This window comes from Arachis hypogaea, chromosome 13, assembly GCF_003086295.3.
Source record: "Arachis hypogaea cultivar Tifrunner chromosome 13, arahy.Tifrunner.gnm2.J5K5, whole genome shotgun sequence".
Taxonomy (NCBI): domain Eukaryota; kingdom Viridiplantae; phylum Streptophyta; class Magnoliopsida; order Fabales; family Fabaceae; genus Arachis; species Arachis hypogaea.
In genome coordinates this window covers 89,776,296-89,783,791 of record NC_092048.1, presented here as the reverse complement: position 1 = coordinate 89,783,791, position 7,496 = coordinate 89,776,296, and the positions used below count along the sequence as shown (strand labels likewise).

Below are 7,496 nucleotides of genomic sequence, written 5' to 3'. Positions count from 1 at the left end.
TGAGCTACAACTCCCTTGCTACTACCCACTTAACCCAGAACCAGTGGAGTAACCACTACTGCAACTACTACCCAGGTGGGTTTTTAAAAGCTCAACCTGGAGAAAGTGGAATAATCCACTACTGCTGCTACTACCCAGGCGTCACAATCACTTACCTGGAGCAAGCGGGACGAACCACCATCCTTGCTAATGCCCATGATCTCAAACATACATTCATTCAGTTTAAGTCAATCATCATTATTATCAAATCTCAAACATAGACCTGGAGCAAGCGGGACGAACCACCATCCTTGCTACTACCCAAGTATCTCAATCAAATACAAATCTCATTTTCACATTCATTCTCATTGTCATTTGATTATTCAAAAATCATGCTAAAAAAATCAATCTTCATTCTCATACTCATTCTCATCATACCACTTATTACTTTCTTCAATAATTCAAATTCAAAATATAACTCATTCGTTTCTAAATAAATTAAACTCCAAAGCATAACCCTTTTCTTAACAACAGCAAAAATCAACTTATAAAATCCTTAAAAATCTAAATCTTTCTAAATAATCACTTTAAATGAAGTTTCTAATTTTATAAAAATTTGGACAGCATCTCCTCTAAAATTTGGACTATGCCACCCTTATGGGTCCCATCAAAATCACATTTTCCAACCCGTTTCCAACTAGCTTCAAATATCAAAACCTTTCCAAAATCAAACCAAATTCTAGTTTTGAGTCTTTTCTAAAATCAAATATTTCCAAAATTAAACTAAATTCCAACATTAAACCTCTTCCAATGATTCAAGGAAAGCTAATTCAACAATGACCAACTTAACAAACCAAAACAGCAAATCAGAATAGCCAGCTTCCTCAATAATTCAATAAATCAATCAAATAAATAATCACAGCCATCCGAACAGTTCAATTCAGTTCAAAAGGCTCACGTAATTATAAAAATATATATTTTCCATACTATTATCAACTTATAACAAATCTTGAAAGTAAAATGAATTCAAAAAAACTCCTCTACCTTGATTAACCGAACTCAGAAATCAAACATGACAAACCCATTTATTCCAAATTAACAGCAACAGCGACAATGGCATTAGAATCTAGTAGTAGCAACAGCAGCAACATCAACACCACAACAGTTTATTCTGACATAAATTATAAGTAACATGAAATGGCTATTAGGTGAAACTAAAACAAATTATCATGGTGAAGGAAGCAAAACAAATCCAGTCTCACCATGAAGAACAACAAACCTCAATGGAACAGAGGCGAGGCAGAATGGAGAACGGATCCGAGCAGAACAGGGCAGAACGCCAAGCATGATTTCAGCAGTGGAAAGAAGGCACCATTCAACTTCTGCGCGTTATCCTTGAGCTCCATGATAACACGCTTAATCAACGGCAATGAGGCTTCGATGACGGTGGCTAGGCAAGACGCGACGGTAGCAAGCTTCGCTGCAACGATGACAACGAAGATCCTTCAAGCAGCGGCGTGCGGTTCTAACAGCGACAGAGGTGCAAATGATGGCGACTAGCATCATCACCGACGGTCGCGGCGGTGACTGGCGCGAGGATGGTAGCGTTGCGACGGTCGCAGCGGTCCCAGACTCATGACTCTCGCCCTCCACATCGCTCTCTTTCGCTTGTGAACTCTCTCCGCGACTCAGCTCCCCGATGGTGACTCGACAGTCACAATGACGGTATGGTGGTGGCGGTGCGGCAGGACGTGGTCCCCTCCCTTCCAATCTCTCTCTTCTTCCCTGTCGCTCTCTTCCTCTCTGATCCCAAGGGCTCTCTCTTATCTCTTTCCTCTGATTCCCCTTCCCCTTTCCTTTCTTTGTTTCTTTCTTCCATAGGTTGGTTAGGGGAAATATAATGGATGGCGGCTAGGGTTAGATTAGGGGGGTTTAGTGTTTAATTTGGTTAAAGTTAGGGTTTGGATTTAATTTGGGAATTAGGCTTTAATTTAGGGCAAAAGTAAAATTAGAAATTTTGGGTAAATTAGGGTTTAGTAAATTTCAATAAAATTAGAGTATATTGTATAAATTTAAAATCTAAAAAAATATTATTTATTTATTAATTTGATAATTAGCTTTTAATTAAGTATTCTAATTTAAATTATAAGATAATATAATTAATTTTCTTTGTTTATAAAAATTAAAGTATTAAATTCTGAAATCTCAATTATTTAAACTAAATCAGATAAAATTCTTATTATTTTACATTTGCTAAACTTTATAATTTAAATATAGAAAATAATTCGATAATTATAAAATCAGACAAAACCTTAAATTATTTTAAACTCAATTAATCAGAATTTGCTTCAATTATCTTTAATAAAATAATTTTTGAGATTAAAGTACTTAATGAATAAATAAATTGAAATTAATTCATAATAAAATTTTATAAAAATTCTGAGTCTTACAATATGCAATTTCAACTATTGGTAATATATTTAAATTTTCTTATTTTAAATTTTTCGTTATTAAAATAATTTTATAACATATTATTATTTTTTTTCAGAAATTAATGGCCTTCTTTTGCATCAGTGCAATAAAAGTGTACTTAAAACAAAAAAGAAAAAAAATTAAAATATTACTATTTAAAGAAAAAAGAAAATGTACGTGAAAGAAAATAAAACGAAAAATTAAAATTACTCTATTAAAAAAAAATTGTATACAGTTGGCGTATGAATGGGGCTGGAATTGGAGGCTATATATGAATATCAAATATAAAAGCTTATTGTACGCATTGTCGAATAATATATATAAGAAAATAATTATAACAAAAAATTATTTAATATATGTGATTTAAATATTTTTATGTATAATTAATATATATGTATGTATAAATAAGGAAATATTTAGAATTATTTAACAAAATTAATATATACATATACATAAGTAAAGAAATTACTGTAATTAATGAAGATTACACATGAATTGTTTTTTCTTTTAAATGAATTTATTCTAATTATATTACAATTAGCTCATGAATAATGTATAATTATATTATTTTAAAAAAATATCTTTATTATAATTATATTAAATTAATATTCAATGTATTATTAAACTAATTATCAATCATCGATATTTTTATTCATTCTAATTATATTATTTGATATAGTTCTAATTCTCATTCATGTGCAATGATTTTATTAGTAGATAATTGTATCTACAATAATTAATTGTATCCACAATTTTATTAATAGATAGTTGTATTCACAATAATTCATGCTATAATTCTCACCCATCCTAATAATGGTTCATTAAGTATATGGTTCTTTATCTTCTGCTTTAATTAGTGGTTAACAACAACAACAACAACAACAACAACAACAACAACAACAATATATAGACACAAGATTAATTAGTTAACAAATTAAATTCACTACAAGAAAAACACCCATTCACGTACACTTGAAAAGTGTAGCCAAAAGTGAAAAAAAAAGATACCTTAGGCTACGGCTACGCTTTTTGGGCTACGGCTACACTTTTTGGGGATGCCTATTCGGCCGTTGCTTATTCTCAAAGGCTACGCTTTTCTGCACCAAGGGCTACGCTTTTGGCGTTTGGGAATAGGGTGCGCTTTTCAAGTGATGCTTTCCAAGACTAAAGGCTACGCTTTTCAACTTCCATTTTTACCAGAATAGGCTACGCTTTTCAACGCTACTGCATCACCTGTAAAGCGTAGCCACATTGTATACTATGGCTACCTTTTATAAGTGTAGCCATAGGTCCCTTGTGTTTTTTTTTGTATACTATAGCTACTGTATATAAGTGTAGCCTTAGGTCTCGTTTTTTTTCTGTATATATATATATATATATATATATATATATATATATATATATAATTTTCTAATAATTATTAATACAACATAATAGTTAGTAATATGATTACATGTATAATAATTCAACATTTTTATTTAAATGAGTTGAATATTATAAAATAAAAATAAATACATAATTATACTAAATAATTTCTTTAAATAATAAAAATTATCTCTAACTAAAATATATTTATAATAATGATCCAAAAGTACTAGAATGAAGTTAATTGTAAAATTCATACATCTCACACTAAAGTAAGCATAGCTATATCAAAATAACCATAATACCACGTAGAATTTACTACTAATACTCTATAAAAAAATATATCCTAAATACATAAGTATCTTCTAATAAAAGTCATTAGTCTACCATACATGTAAAGATTCTAAATAGTACTCTATCTTAGCCAATAAACCACAATAATAATCAGCTTAATCTTCATTGCTTAATCTTCATTGTTACGCTGCATAATTATATAGAAAAGTAGTTAGAAAAATATTCATAATGACATTCGTAATCAACAAATTTTATTATCAGATTTAAGTAAGTATTTTTATTGGTAACAATAATGCAATTTCAAGCGCTTTGGGATATTTAAATGTCACAAATGCAGTCTTTGATTTCCCATGTTCACTGCAAAAAAAGAGCCACAATATAATATCTTTATCATTTTGTTATTTAAAAGGAAAAACTACAGGAGCTGAATTCAAGCCACATATAGTTTCAGCATACGAATACTAGTTCAAATCCTAAAACAGAACTTCTTAAGTGTACCAAACTTCCACTTAACATCTTAGCTGGCATTAAGTAAGGCCAAAATAAATTAATAAGTAAAATAAAATAGAATGATGGTTAAAGTTACACCCTACCTTATTCAGCTTTGCTTTACTCTCAATACACCACGTGATTTCTTGTCTACCTTTTGTACTTTTTCTCCCCCCCTAAACATCCTAACCAGAGGTCTTAAAAATTTGAGCTAACAAAAACTGGATTCAAGAAACCTTCTTTTTTCTTCAAATTCTAAGAAAGAAAGAAGCTAAAATTTAAGAATTTTTTTCACAGAAAATGAGAAAAGTATGTACCTGAAGATCTCTGTGCTCAATTTCTTCGGAGAAAGAGTTGTTCGTCACCAGGAGGCCATGTAGGCTATTTCACAAAGCAATGACTTCACACTACCCGTTGAAGATAGCCTGAACAAAATAATAATTATTCAGATTTAATTTAAAACACAAGAAAAGACATAATTAAATAATTTAAATTCATCAATCAATGCTCAAGTTGGTCAAGCAATAAATAAATAAATAAATGCAAGGTTCTCGGTAGTTGTATAGCATTATTTTTTATTATTCAGCAATAATTAGACTAAGCTTCATGTCGTGAGGTGAAAACAGAATACCAGGTTATATTATGATTATGATAATGCTGCAATTGTTTAAGAAAGTAACACTTTTGAGCAAAAGACACGTGAAAAATTATGAGGGAAAACATCAAATTGGGTGAAGGCCTATAAAAAACACATGCATGAAGGAGCTAATAACAGAATATAAAAAAGGTGTGTGACTTTCAATATTTCTCAATATGTTCTTCATCCATGAACATAATGATAATAACAATAATAATAATAAAAGAAAAAAGAAGCCAAGAAGAAGAATAAGAAGAGGAACCTCAAGAAGCGGCGATGGAGTTCGTGGCTCAGAGGCTGCAAAACAGAGGAGCGGCAGCAAAGACAACAGATACTGGTGGTGCTGGGTGAACAGTGAGAAGCAGTTAGAAGATGACGGTAGAGCCTGGGTGGGTGAGGCGGTGAGCACTGACTTCTTGGGGGATCACACAGCTAGAACTTGCCTCAAAATTCCGTTGCTGAACCCCACACAGCTAGTATAGCATTAACAAAAATAGCATCCACTTCACCCTGTCATCATAATTACACATTTACACAATCAAACCCATAATATCCAAATTATGCATCTACAAGGCGAAACACGCAAATTACAAAAATATAATGCATTTTAGGCCCAAAATGTTGCGAGCAAATCTCAAGTCTACATATGAAACTGATGAAGAAAGAAGTACATACATATGAAGTGAATCCACACCATTCTATCCAATTCTAATTTTCATTTTCTTATCCTTCAATTTGAGATGAATGCAATAATAGCACCGAAACAGAACCCGAGTCTTACTATCCCATTTCATTGTATTTCCACACAACATTGAGTTATTAACTCCACTTAATCTCTAACACCAAAACAATACAACAGAACATTTATTAATTATTATCTCATTCAATAATTTCTATTACATCATGTTCTATTCCTTTTGGTTAAAGGTTGTCACACTGAAATTTACAAATTTAGTCCCCAAATTGAGCTTACGGCATTACCACCAAATTTTTAAAAGTTTACAAGCTGAGTTTTACTATTCAAATTTACAAAATTTATCCTCCAAGACAGAAAATTCTTATATTTTCTTGTACTTCCTAAAAGTGAGGCCAGGAAATATTCTGTTCTTTCTCTGTCTCTATAGAAAAAAAATCCTAATAGTGTCTAAGCGTTCCATCAAAATCCAATCCTCAGTTTCAAATTATTGAAGTTAGTTCATATTTTACTATAACCATCATTTACATGCCAATTTTTTTCTTGAGCTTTTTGATATCTAACTGAAAAAAGATTTTAACTGAGAACCCTAAAATACCACACGTCTTCATCAACAACATGCATGTTATCAAATCATAGTTCACAAACCTATAGTTTCACAGATTAAAACTCCCAAATTAAAACCCCTAAAATCGGAATCCTAAACCTCTGAAATTTCAGAACCAAATAGAAATCAAAACATACATATTCAACGATGTGAGCACAAAGAAGATGATGATTAGAAGTACGGAGATGACGATGGTGACGGTGGTACAGTAACAACGATGGTCAGAACAGCGACGGTCATTAGCGATTAGGGCACGCAGAACAAGATTAGGGTAGAACGGAGAAAAAGAGCGATGGTCAGTGCAGCAATAGCGACGGTGAGAATGGCGAAGGTGAGAAGCACAGAGATGAGGGCGAACAGGAGTGACGGTCAGTGTTGAGTGGTGATGAGTGGGTTTCTTTGCGTTGGTGAGAGGGTTTCTGCGCAATGGTGAGTGGTCAGTGGCGATGGTGAGTGGTGAGAGGGTTTCTTGACGATCAATGCAGGGATGAAGGCGCTTTGGAGGTGAGTGATGACCTTTGGAGGGAATTTACAAAAATTTCACTAAGTGTAAGTTTTCTTTCGGGAAAAAGAGGGAAAAAAGTTACCAAGTGTCAAGTTTTTGGCACTAGATATATTAGGCATCACTTTTTAAGTGCACCCAAAACTTAACAAATAGGCTACCCTCTAAAAGCGTTTTCTTTGATACGAAAAGTGAACCCGTAGATATAAATCTAGGGCTACGCTTTATAAGTGATTTCTATAATACCTAAGGCTACACTTTTTAAATGATGCCACAATTGTGTATCCTTTTCTCTCATAAAAAGGCAACACGGAGAAAAGCGTAGCCTATTCATAGAATAGGCTACGCTTTTCAAATGTAGCTTAAAAAAGTGTGGCTGAATAGGTATTTTTCTATGAATAGGCTACGCTTTTCAAATGTAGCTTAAAAAAAGTGTGGCTGAATGGGTATTTTTCTT

At 32.4% G+C, this 7,496-nt stretch overlaps 1 long non-coding RNA gene across 1 annotated transcript; it reads right to left on the bottom strand.

The window, feature by feature from the left end:
* Positions 1–4,002: 4,002 nt before the first annotated feature.
* Positions 4,003–7,180, bottom strand: LOC112732358 (uncharacterized). Its single transcript, XR_011870419.1, has 4 exons — positions 6,675–7,180; positions 5,499–5,746; positions 4,917–5,024; positions 4,003–4,297 (listed from the first exon to the last, which is right to left on the bottom strand). It is a non-coding gene; the product is annotated as an uncharacterized lncRNA (long non-coding RNA).
* Positions 7,181–7,496: the final 316 nt, after the last annotated feature.